Source organism: Chiloscyllium plagiosum, unplaced genomic scaffold (assembly GCF_037043375.1).
Source record: "Chiloscyllium plagiosum isolate Xiang-an unplaced genomic scaffold, Cpla_swu_hap1 HiC_scaffold_45, whole genome shotgun sequence".
Classification (NCBI taxonomy): Eukaryota; Metazoa; Chordata; class Chondrichthyes; order Orectolobiformes; family Hemiscylliidae; genus Chiloscyllium; species Chiloscyllium plagiosum.
In genome coordinates this window covers 17,285,984-17,298,878 of record NW_028270183.1, presented here as the reverse complement: position 1 = coordinate 17,298,878, position 12,895 = coordinate 17,285,984, and the positions used below count along the sequence as shown (strand labels likewise).

Genomic DNA, 12,895 nt, shown 5'->3' with positions numbered 1-12,895 from the left:
ACAGCATAGGAAGTAGAAACCTGTTCTCAAACAATATTCACCCACAATCATTTTCCAACATCTGGTACTTTTGAATTTGGAAGGATTTCACTAAAATTTACAGAATATTGAGAGGCATGGGTAGAGTGGATGTGGAGAAGATGTTTCAACCAGGAGGAGAGGCCAGGACCTGAGGGCACAGCCTCGGAGTAAAGGGATGACCTTTCAGAACTGAGATGAGCATTTTCTTCAGCCAGAGAGTGGTATCCCTGCGGAACTCATTGCCACATAAGGCTGCGGAGGCACATTGAGTGTCAGAGGTAGGTAGGTTCTTAAATAGTAAGGAGATAAAAGGTTACAGGTAGAGGACAGGAATGGCCTAATTCTGCTTCTATATCTTATGGCATTATGTTTCACAAGCAGGAAACCAGACTGATATCAATTTCCTTAGCACTGTTTCTGTGGAAATGTAATAACAAATGCAATCTAGAAACATCCTCAGTTCGATGACAATAATGTTGCTGAATGTTCCTCAAAGCAATTCTAGGAACTTTTGCTTGAAATTTTTCATCAGAAGTTACCATTTTAACTGATTTACTTCTTTAACTGAAATGCCAATTGGCTCAGAAAGTGCAAACCATAAAACTGGAGCCAAGAAAATAAACCAAGGAACTTCAGACCCATGGTTTCCCAATTCTATTCCCCATACTTTGTAAGAATCACTTGTAGTCAGCATTTTTAATGGTAAGGTCCTGGGGGGTGTTGATGAACAAAGAGACCTTGGAGTGCAGGTTCATAGTTCCTTGAAAGTGGAGTTGCAGGTAAATAGGATACTGAAGAAGGCATTTGGTATGCTTTCCTTTATTGGTCAGAGTATTGAGTACAGGAGTTGGGAGGTCATATTGCAGCTGTACAGGACATTGGTTAGGCCACTGTTGGAATATTGCATGCAATTCTGGTCTCCTTCCTATCGGAAGGATATTGTGAAATTTGGAAGGGTTCAGAAAAGATTTACAAGGATGTTGCTAGGGTTGGAGGATTTGAGCGACAGGGAGAGGTTGAATAGGCTGCGGCTGTTTTCCCTGGAGAGTGAAGGCTGAGGGGTGACCTTAAAGAGGTTTATAAAATTGTGAGGGGCATGATAGGATAAATAGACAAAGTCTCTTTCCTGGGGTGAAGGAGTCAAGAACGAGAGGGCATAGGTTTAGGGTGAGAGAGGAAAGATATAAGATAGACTTAAGGAGCAACAATTTCATGCAGAGGGTGATGAGTGTATAGAATGAGCTGCCAGATGAAGTGGTAGAGGCTGGTATGATTGCAACATTTAAAGGCATCTGGTTGGGTATATGAATAAGAAGGATTTGGAGGGATATGGTCCGGGTGCTGTCAGGTGGGACCAGATTGGGTTGGGATATCTGGTTGGCATGGACGGGTTGACCGAAGGGTCTGTTACCATGCTGTGCATCTCTATGACTATGATTATGACTATAAACCTTTCCTTTGATTTAAAGTTGCCCTCTGTGTCAACTCAGCATCCAGAGGGTTAGCATTTGAACTGAGTAATACTTTACCAAAAGAGTCTTCTGAGATTGACTTTGTTCCTCCACTGGGCAAAGTCAAAGCAACAGCCATTGCCATATTCTCCAAGAGATCTAAGATGGTCGCTGCTACATTTAACCGTTGACCGGTCGTCATGTTCTGTAGCTGTGAATTCCTACTGAAGACACTATTTGTAAAGTTTGTGATGGTCTATGGATAGAAAAAGAAATAGCTTCTTGAACTAATGAGTCTGCTTTCTTTCCTGTTTTATATCATTTACTTTCATTCCTTTTCTCTCTGAACATCCTCCTCCCCTTTCCTCCTTGAATTTTTTATTTTCTCACTTCCATTTCCCACATCTCCATAACTGAGATTGTCTTGGAATCTTTCTTTCCCCTCTCTTGTCCACCCTTCCCTGTTTCCACCCGCCACCCCCTCCACCTATGATGCCAATTGTCTACCCCAGTAAATGAGGTTAACACCTTTCTCTTACGACTTATTGAAATGTTCCACAACATCATTGAACTGCAAGTGATCAAAGGAACCTTTGAAATAAAAGCAACAGCCAAATAAGCATTTTCAGAGAATCAGAGAATTATGACAGTGCCAAAAGGAGGACATTCTGCCCATTGTGTTTGCACTGCTTCTGTTCCCTGGTGCCCCATCCCCTGCCTTGACCTCATAGCAAATTACCAGCATTTATTGCCCTTGAACTGAATAACCTCCCAAGCCCTTTCCAGATTGTAGCTCAGCATCAATCCCATTGCTGTCGGTCTGCAATCACATGTAGCCCACACTATTTTAACACTGGCACACATCACTCAGATTCGGCTCAATCTACAGTCTGTGAATTGAACGCTCCTACCTTTACAGTGATCATCTTCGCACCAGCTTCACACGTTGGTTAATCATTATTGCAGAGAGATCTTGTGGGCTTGTACAACCTACTCAATGATGGGAGACTACACATTTATTAGATAAGAACATCCCTTTGGATATCAAACCCACATTCAGTTCGGAAGATCCAATCTCCCTTTCGAAGGGGCAATTCATTGAGGGGCCATCAGTTGAACATAATATGCATAATTTCCCAAAAGCATGTCAACCATCACAACAGGAGGATTATAAAAGTATGACACCAGGTCACACTGATCATATACTGACTTAAGCTTGGAGATGGGTTTTAAGGTGTGTTTTAAAGAGAGGAACCAAATGCATTGCAGTGAAATGCATTGTTTGCTTGTTCTGTGTAAATAAAGGTTGGTTCATGTTAAGATTGCCTCTCGTCTCATTCTTCACTGACTGACTTTGTAGAGTTAAACACTATGCATCAGAACCATGTTACCTTTGGAGCAAATAAAAACACTGGGCCTACGATTCCTTACTTGGATAGTGTCTGTGACGCTGAAATTCTGACAGACTTTTTCAAGTAATCGGCGAGCTGATTCCATCACAAAGCAAGACTCATTACCCACAGAGTTTGGCTAGGCAGTGGAATGAGACAATAGTTAAAAAGCACCCCTTACCATTGATAACCACCACTGGACAATTCAATCTAGAAAATCCACCAAAAGAACATTTCTAACAGCAAAAGCCTCGAGAATCAACTTCGTACCATCTGGAAATAAGGGATGTGACATTGCTTGTGTTGCTGGTGTTGATGCTGGGATTATACCAGATAGTGATATCTGGATCTATCCCTCTGGAGTTCACGGCATTAGTGTTGGGATATCTTGTTGGTATGGGATGTGAGCAAGTACCTTCTGAAAAAAGAAACAAATACTGAAAATATGTCACATCCTTCATTCCTTCCGGACATTTAAAAATGTTTTACAACTAATTTTTAGAAACTTCGGTTCCTGGGAAATGGGTGTCACTGATTAGGCCAGTATTTGTTATTAATTCCCCATATCCAATTGCCCTTGAGAAGGTGATGGTAAACTTCTTTTTTGAATTCTTGCAGTTCATCTAATGTCGGGGGCACCTGGAGTGCTGTTCATGGGAAAGGCATGCAGGGTGTTCCAGTATTTGGACTCAATATAATTCCCTGTCAGGATGGTGTCTGACCTGGAGGTTGGTGATGTTTCCAGACATTCTATTCTAGAGGTGACAATTTTCCAAGATGTTGCCATCGAAGCCTTGGTGAGTTGCTGCTGTGCATCTTGCTAATAGTACATTCTACCCCCACTGTGTGTCACTGGTAGAGGGAGAGAATGCTGAAGGTGGTGGATTGGGAGCCAATCATGCAGGCTTCTTGAGTGTTGTTGGAGCAACATTCATCCATGCAACTATAGTGTATTCCATCACATACCTGATTTGTGTTTTGTGGATCGTGTACAGATTTTGGAGGGCAGAAGATGAGTTATTCACTGCTGGACTGACCTGTTTTAGTAGCGCCATACTTATGTAAGTTGATTCAATTCAATTTCTGGTCAATGGTAACTCCCAGGATATTGGTAGTAGGGGAAAGTGAGGACTGCAGATGCTGGAGACCAGAGTTGAAAAATGTGGTGCTGGAAAAACACAGCAGGCCAGGCAGCATCCGAGGAGCAGGAGAATCGATGTTTCGGTCATAAGCCCTTCTTCAGGAATGAGGCTGGTGTGCCAAACGGGCTGAGATAAAAGGAAGGTGGGAGGGAATTTGGGGGAGGGACGCTGGGAATACGATAGGTGGAAGGAGGTGAGGGTGAGGGTGATAGGCCAGAGAGGGGGTGGGGGCGGAGAGGTCGGGAAGAAGATTGCAGGTCAAGAGGGTGGTGCTGAATTCAGGGGTTGGGACTGAGATTAGGTGGGGGGAAGGGAAATGAGGAAACTGGAGAAATCTACATTCATCCTGTGTGGTTGGAGGGTTCCTAGGCGGAAGATGAGGCGCTCTTCCTCCACGCATCATGTGGTCAGGGTCTGGCGATGGAGGAGGCCAAGGACCTGCATGTCCTTGGCGGAGTGGGAGGGGGAGTTAAAGTGTTCAGCCACGGGGCAGTTGGGTGGGTTGGTTGGTGTGGGTGTCCCAGAGGTGTTTCCTGAAACATTCCGCAAGTAGGCGGCCTGTCTCCCCAATGTAGAGGAGACCACATCGGGTGCAGCAGATACAGTAAATGATGTGTGTGGAGGTGCAGGTGAATTTGCAACGGATATGGAAGGATCCATTGGGGCCTTGGAGGGAGGTGAGGGGGGAGGTGTGGGCGCATGTTTTGCACTTCTTGCGGTTGCAGAGGAAGGTGCCGGGAGTGTAGGTTGGGTTGGTGGGGGGTGTGGACCTGACGAGGGTGTCGCGGAGGGAGTGGTCTCTCCGGAACGCTGATAGAGGTGGGGAGGGAAATATATCCCTGGTGGTCGGGTCTGTTTGGAGGTGGCGAAAATGACGGAGGATGATACGATGTATCCGGAGGTTGGTGGGGTGGAAGGTGAGGACCAGTGGGGTTCTGTCCTGGTGGCAATTGGAGGGGTGGGGTTCAAGGGAAGAGGTGCGGGAAGTGGAGGAGATGCGGTGGCGAGCATCGTCGACCACGTCGGGGGGGAAATTGCGGTCTCTGAAGAAGGAGGCCATTTGGATTGTTCGGTATTGGAACTGGTCCTCCTGGGAGCAGATGCGGCGGAGGCGAAGGAATTGGGAATATGGGATGGCGTTTTTACAGGGGGCAGGGTGGGAGGAGGTGTAATCTAGGTAGCTGTGGGAGTTCGTCGGTTTGTAGTAAATGTATGTATTGAGTCGGTCGCCCGAGATAGTAATGGAGAGGTCTAGGAAGGGGAGGGAGGAGTCTGAGATGGTCCAGGTAAATTTGAGGTCGGGGTGGAAGGTGTTAGTAAAGTGGACGAACTGTTCAACCTCCTCGTGGGAGCACGCGGTAGCGCCAATACAATCATCGATGTAGCGGAGGAAAAGGTGGGGGATGGTGCCAGTGTAGCTGCAGAAGATGGACTGTTCCACATATCCTACAAAGAGGCAGGCATAGCTGGGGCCCATGCGGGTGCCCATGGCTACTCCTTTGGTTTTGAGGAAGTGGGAGGATTGGAAGAAGAAGTTGTTCAGAGTGAGGACCAGTTCAGTCAGTCGAAGGAGGGTACTGGTTGGGTCGGCGGGAGAGGAAGAAGCGGAGGGCTTGGAGGTCTTCGTGATGGGGGATAGAAGTGTATAGGGACTGGATGTCCATCATGAAGATAAGGCGTTGGGGGCCAGGGAAGCGAAAATCATGGAGGAGGTTGAGGGCGTGGGTGGTGACCCGAATGTAGGTAAGGAGTTCTTGGACTAAGGGGGACAGTACAGTGTCGATGTATGCAGAGATAAGTTCGGTGGGGCAGGAGCAGGCTGAGATGATGGGTCAGCCAGGCCAGTCAGGTTTGTGGATTTTGGGCAGGAGGTAGAAACGGGTGGTGCGGGGTTGTGGGACTATGAGGTTGGAGGCGGTGGATGAGGTTATGGATGGTCTGGGACATGATGGTTTGGTGGTGGGAGGTGGGGTCATAATCAAGGGGGCAGTAGGAGGTGGTGTCCATGAGTTGACATCTAGCTTCAGCGGTGTAAAGATCAGTGTGCCAAACTACTACTGTGCCTCCCTTGTCTGCCGGTTTGATGATGAGGTTTGGGTTGGAGCGGAGGGAGTGGAGGGCTGCGTGTTGTGAGGGTGAGAGGTTGGAGTGGGGGAGGGGATGGACAGGTTGAGGCGGTCAATGTCGCGGCGGCAGTTGGATATGAAGAGATCGCGGGCGGGTAAGAGGCCAGCACGGGGTGTCCAGGTGGTTGGGCGTGTTGGAAGCGGGAGAAAGGGTCGTCAGAGGGTGGGCGAGAATCCTTGTTGAAGAAGTAGGCGCGGAGGCGAAGGTGGCGGAAGAAATGCTCGATGTCTAGCCGCATGTCGAACTCATTGATCTGGTAGCGTAGGGGGATGAAGGTGAGGACTCTGCTGAGGACTGAACGTTCATCCTCAGAGAGGGGGAGGTCTGGAGAGATAGTGAAAATACGGCTGGGAGCTAAGACCTGGTGTGCGGCTGGAGCTGGGAGTAGCGGCAGAGTTAGGCATGGGGTGGAGTTAGTCACAGGGGGCGGAGTTAGTCAAGTGGGTGGAGTTGGTCATGGGGGCATAGGTGGTAGTGGGGCCGGAGATCGATGTGGGGCGGAGATCAACGTGGGGGCAGAGATTAATGTGGGGGCAGAGATTGACGTGGGAGTGGCGTAGCGTGCGGTGTGACCCTTGAGCAGGTGAGTGACGTCACTGGGGGCTGAAGTTGCTGCGGCAACGGAAGCTCCGGAGGTGGAAGTGGCTGCGGTGACGGCAGATCCGGGGGTAAAGTGGCTGCGGCAACGGCAGCTCCGGGGTTGGAAGTGGCACGCCGTGCAGAAACGGCACTGGTCCCAGTGGCTGTGGAGCCCGCGGCAGCCGCATACCTGTTGGCGATGGTCTTCCTGGCGATTGTGGAGGCGGTTGTCTGGGCAGCAATCACGGAGGCTGCATGTTCGGTGGTGGCTGTTGTCCGTGTGGCGGTGGGGGCGGAAGTGACGTCACCGTTCGCCACAGCAGTGGTGGCTGCAGCGGCCACGTGGGCATTAGTAGTAGGCGATTCAGCAATGGTAATGCCAATGAACATCAAGAAATGGGTGGCACGGTGGCACAGTGGTAGTACGCGGCACAGTGGCACAGTGGTAGTGGGCAGCATGGTGGCACAGTCGTTGTGGGCGGCACGGTGGTAGTCGTGGGCGGCACGATGGCACAGTGGTTGTGGGCGGCACGGTACTGCTGCCTCACAGCGCCAGAGACCCGGGTTCAATTCCCGCCTCAGGCGACTGACTGTGTGGAGTTTGCACATTCTCCCCGTGTCTGCGTGGGTTTCCTCCGGGTGCTCTGGTTTCCTCCCACAGTCCAAAAATGTGCAGGTTAAGTGAATTGGCCATGCTAAATTGCCCGTAGTGTTAGGTGAAGGGGTAAATGTAGGGGAATGGGTTGCACTTCGGCGGGTCGGTGTGGACTTGTTGGGCCGAAGGGCCTGTTTCCACACTGTAAGCAATCTAATCTAATCTAAGAAAATAATGATTTAAACATTAATGGAATTTCCCTTGTGCTTTCTCCACAGAAGCACTACTGTGATCTTGGTTCTACCCAAGGAGGCACATGGGATCTTTGTTAAATATCTGATTTGAATGCCGAGCCAATGGTCAAGAAAATATGAACTTGCCTGGGGACAGAGTAGCCCCTCAAGACCCTGTCCAACGAATGAGGTGGGGGATCAGGTTGTGGGATCGAATCAAAAGATTTTGAATTGTGAATGGTCGAGTTGTCCTTGACAGAGCAAGGAAGAAGCTTCCAAATAAGGTCTCTTTTCGCAATATGTAAGGTGACATATTTGAGCATTCTGATGCTAGATAACAGTGGAAGTAGCTGGGAAAGTAGCTGCTATTTTTTAAAACATTATTTTCTTTTCATTGGACTTTTACATCTGCAATCTATTTTCAAATACACACTCACGTTAAATCAAAAATCGTGGGTATAAAGAAGTGAACCCCTTTAAGCAGAAGGACTTTTTCAATGAGTCATTTTGAGAATGGAACAATATGGGTCACGTACCTGCTCGAGGGTTTGTGAATGCTTTCCACCACACTGTACGAAGGCGGAATTGGTCGCCTTTTCTGGGTTGGGACAATTGAGAGGTTGCACTGTAAAATTAGAGTAGTTAAGAGATCTTTCAACATTAGTGCCCAAATCAAAGCTCTGCCATCTTCCCACTATGGATTTCTGATGGGCAGGCAGGACCCAGTTTTGACATCTTATCTAAAGGATGCTCCTCTAACACTGCAGCACTCCCTCAGCACAGCACAGCACTTTGGGAGGGGAGGAGCATCAGCTTAGATTAGACTCTCAAATCCTGGCAGGCGTTTCATATTAAATGCCCATCTGACCCAGAGTGGTAATAACTAAGCCAAACTGACATACACGTTACCAACAAGCCTGCTTAGATACTAGTCTGAATTTTAGGTTAATGAAGATCAGTTTTTAGGCATCCATGTGATTCCGTCAAAGAGGAACTCAGAATTTGTGGGAAGACCCCGTGAGTAAAATTTCCTCCACAGGGTCTGAAATAACTGCACGAGGTGGGTGTTCCATCACTCAGTCACCCTTTAATTATATCTGCACAGTATACTGGCTCACAGGCAATCCCTGAAGTGAACAGATTCTGAATTGCCTGTTTATATTTTTTTATTTTTATTTTATTAAACAAGTTACAAAACAGTTTACAAAAAACATTGACAGCTGTACACAAAAGACAGCAGTTTTACAAGGGAGGGGAGCAGCAAAGCTAGGCCCCGAACCCTACCGTTCAACCATTTTACAGGGAGAGGAGGACAAACCTCAAATCCCAGTTCCACGTGTGACAAGACAGTAACAATGACATTTATACATTAGACAATACCGTTACATACAAAAGTGCAAATTGCCTGTTTATATTGGGTCAGCCAGGGCTCCCTAATTGGCCCACGTTAATAACCCCAAGGATCTCATAGTCACTGAGTTCCACATGGATCCCATCACTGTGGGGTCTGACTTGTGATTTTTGGCAACCAGCATCTAAAGTTGATTTTAATTTATTTTCAGCTCCACATGAATAGGCATGGAATAGAGTGATACGGACCACAAAGAGGCAAATGCCTTTTACATGTGAAAGGCATCATGCATGCATGCAGTCTTGGAGGGTGAAAGGACCTGTTTCTAAGCTGAAGTATTATTTGTTCTGTGTTTTCTTCATTATCCCTCCAATTTTACTCCTGGATTTGATTTGGACACCAGTCTTTAATTTCCTTGGAGTCCAGGACCATCCTGGAAAACTGACACCCTTCACAAACAACAGATTAATGCCCCCATTTAATCATTCATAAGATTATTCTCCTTACCTTTACAAGTTGTTGCATTGCCGGAGCTCCCAGAAATGGGGATAAAACCTGTATCACAGTAACACTCAAAGCTCCCAATTACGTTGCGACATAATGCTGATGGATCCCATGGTGACGATGTACACTCATCAACATCTGTGTAAACAATGATATTTGTTAATAGCTGGGTCAATATCTTGTTAAAATTAGAACCTCAGATAAAGGAGCATAAGCAAGACACTCGGATCCTCAAGAGAGCTCCACCATTCAATAGGTAAAAACAAGGACTGCAGATGCTGGAAACCAGAGTCCAGATTAGAGTGGTGCTGGAAAAGCACAGCAGGTCAGGTAGCATCCGAGGAGCAGGAAAAATGACATTTTGGGAAAAAGCCCTTCATCAGAATAAGGCTCTAATCTAGACTCCACCATTCAATAACTGACCTGATTGTGGCCTTCACTCTACTTTCCTGTCTGTTTCTCACAACCCTCAACTCTTTTCTTGATTGAAAATCCAACTCATACACCTTGAATATAGAAACATAGAGAATAGGTGCAGGAGGAGGTAGTGGAGGTGGAGACAATGGCAACATTTTGAGATATGTTGACAGATACAAGAATAGGCGGGGAATGGAGGGAAATGGGCCATGTCGAGGCAAAAGGGTTTTAGATTAGAAAGGTATTGTGTGTCTGCGCGGTCTTGGTGGGTCAAAGGCTCACCTTGAGGTGAACTATTGTTTGTTTTATTAAGTATCCCTCCCGGAGGATCCAAGATGGCGGCGACCCAGCAAGACTGAGTCTATAGTGCTCCTCCCAAGACTTGGGTACAGTGGGTCACCCACCCCCTACCACGCTCACCAAATCATTTATAATAGTTGTGTAATTTAATTAGTTGTGTAATATTACATTTAAACAATTTAATCCTAAATTAAAATGACTAAAGGGAAGGGAGCCCGCAGCTCTCAGCAAGCAGGAACCCCTCCCCCACCCTCTCCAGCTGCAGCAGAGGAGTCCACAGCCGCCCCAGGGGACTTACCAACAGTAACAAGCCTTGCAGAAATGATTTCCAAGCTTGACTCGAAGATCGATGCCTTTATTGCACAATCCAGAAATCGTTGGTTTCGCTCTCGGCCGCGCTGCAGAAGCACGACTGAGAGATTCAAGAAATTGAACGCCGAGTCGGAGGGGCGGAGCTAAAGGCCGCAACCTCCGAAAATACCGCTCAATCGGCCGTGGATCAGGTCCGGATTCTCGAGCAGCGAGTCCGGATCTTGGAAAATCATATTGACGACCTTGATAATCGAGGTCGTCGAAAAAATATTTGTTTGCTGGGCCTTCCCGAACGGGAAGAGGAAGGCCAGCTTACAGCATTCCTGGAGCAGTGGCTGCCACAGCTTTTAAATCTGGAGGCTGGATCAGGCCAGGTAAGGGTAGAATGGGCCTACTGGGTCGCAATACGCGGGCCCGGCTCGAACCAGCGCCCACGCCCGGTCCTGTTCCGGCTGCAGAGCTACAGGGAGAGGCAGATACTCCGAGAAGCCTCTAGAAATCTCGGAAAAGACCCCCAAGCTTTGATCTACAAAGGATCCAAGATCATGCTATTTCAGGACTTTTCCCTGGCTCTGGTTTGAAAGAGGAAGGCATTCGACGAGGCGAAGAAGCGTTTAAGGGACTTAAATATTCAGTACTCCTTACGCTACCCAGCGATGTTACGCTTTAACCATGAAGGATCCGTATATAACTTTGGATCACCAGAAAAGGCTAAGGAATTCTTGGACTCTATTCGATAAACTGTAAGACATAATCGATGTTGGTCTGCCTTTCCCCCCCACTTTGGTTTATATCCCCCCCTTTTTTTTCTCTTTTCTCTTACCTTACTGTTTAATATTATCATGGGGGGTGGGGAGAGGGATTTGAATTTCTCCCCCCCCCCGGGGTTGTTTTCTGTTATTATTTTATGTATATATGAGGGATGTATGTATATGTGTGTGTGTATATATATATATATATATATAAAAGCTGGGGGGTTTGGTTAATGTTGGTGGGGGGAGGTGGTTACCTTATTCAATTTTACCACTGTCTCTAGGAGCGGGGTTGTTTTCCCCTTGTTATTTTGTATTATTATATTTAATTATTATTTGTTGAGGTGGTAATTTTATAGTTATATGTTTATATATGGTATTACCATTACCAAATATACCCAGGTGTTGGTATGGGTGGGGGTAGGGTGCTCACTGTTAACTCTAGCTTTGTATTATATTTGAATTCTCGTCATTTTATTGAGGAGTGCCTGGGTCAAGGGTGAGGCATTGGTTGGGAGAGGATATGAGGGACTTTTGGAGAGGAAGTGACGCCCCCTGGGAACAAGGGGGAAAGTCTCCACTTAGATACGTTTTATATTTTTTTTATTTAGAAATAGTTTTTTACTGTATTGTTGTGGGTGTATTAAAGAGGCTTTATTTTTGTAAATTTTACATGTTCTACGCTCGGGATGTTCTGGATAGGGATCCCCCTCCCGAGGGGTCTCGGATTGGCCCAGAGGATTATGGTTGATCAGTCGGTTAAGTGGTGCACCTGGAATGTCAAGGGGAGTAATTCGCCAGTCAAAAGGAAGAAAATATTATCAAATCTTAAGAAGGAAAGAGTTGATATAGCTCTCCTACAGGAGACACACCTGTCAGATAAAGAACACTTGAAATTACGACAGGGCGGATTTGATCAGGCCTTTTTTTCTTCTTTTAGCTCAAAAAGCAGGGGAGTTGTTATTCTTGTTCGGAAGAATTTCCCTTTCAAAATCCTAAAGCAGATAAAAGACGAATCTGGACGATATATCTTGATTAAAGCCCTCATAAATGGAGAGGAATATGGGATTTTAAATTTGTACTGCCCCCCGGCACACCCCTTTAAATTTATCACGGAAGCCTTTTCAAAATTGATGGCTTTTGATGCCCGTCATATAATTATAGGGGGAGACTTTAATTGTATTATGGATCCGGAAATAGATAGGATTCCCAAGAGTACTGCAGGAGTATCTCCCAGATCTAGACAATTGATGGATCTGAACAAAGAATTAGGATTAGTAGATGTATGGAGATGTCTTCATCCACAGGGTAGAGATTTTTCTTTCTACTCTAATCCACATAAATGTCATACCAGAATTGATATGTTTTTTGTCCCCTCGATTTTTTTAAATTCCATATCATCCTGTAAAATAGGTAGTATAGCAATTTCTGACCACGCTGCTGTATATATGGAAACTAAGGCGAGAAACAATGGGACATCCCCTCGGCATTGGCGTATGGACCCCTTCCCAATGAAAGATAGTAAATTTGTAAAGTACTTCTCTCAAGAATTTAAAACTTTTTTAGAAATTAATTCAGGTACAGCTAGCAACCCGTCAATGATGTGGGAGACCATCAAAGCTTACACGCGAGGCTTGATCATCTCCTACTCAGCGACCCAGAAGAAATTAAAGGGAGAACAACAGCGTCTGCTTGAAGCCCGCTTAAAAGCGGCTGAAAC

General features: G+C 46.5%; 1 pseudogene across 1 annotated transcript in view; it reads right to left on the bottom strand.

Moving 5' to 3' along the window:
* LOC122552194 (adhesion G protein-coupled receptor E3-like) overlaps positions 1–12,895 on the bottom strand; it is a 53,054-nt pseudogene that overhangs the window by 26,663 nt on the left and 13,496 nt on the right. The window contains exons 6-9 of the transcript XR_015754410.1: positions 9,398–9,532; positions 8,076–8,164; positions 2,904–3,002; positions 1,551–1,728 (exon numbers count right to left, since the gene is read on the bottom strand). The product of XR_015754410.1 is annotated as an adhesion G protein-coupled receptor E3-like (transcript). The remainder of the gene's footprint in view (positions 1–1,550; positions 1,729–2,903; positions 3,003–8,075; positions 8,165–9,397; positions 9,533–12,895) is intronic.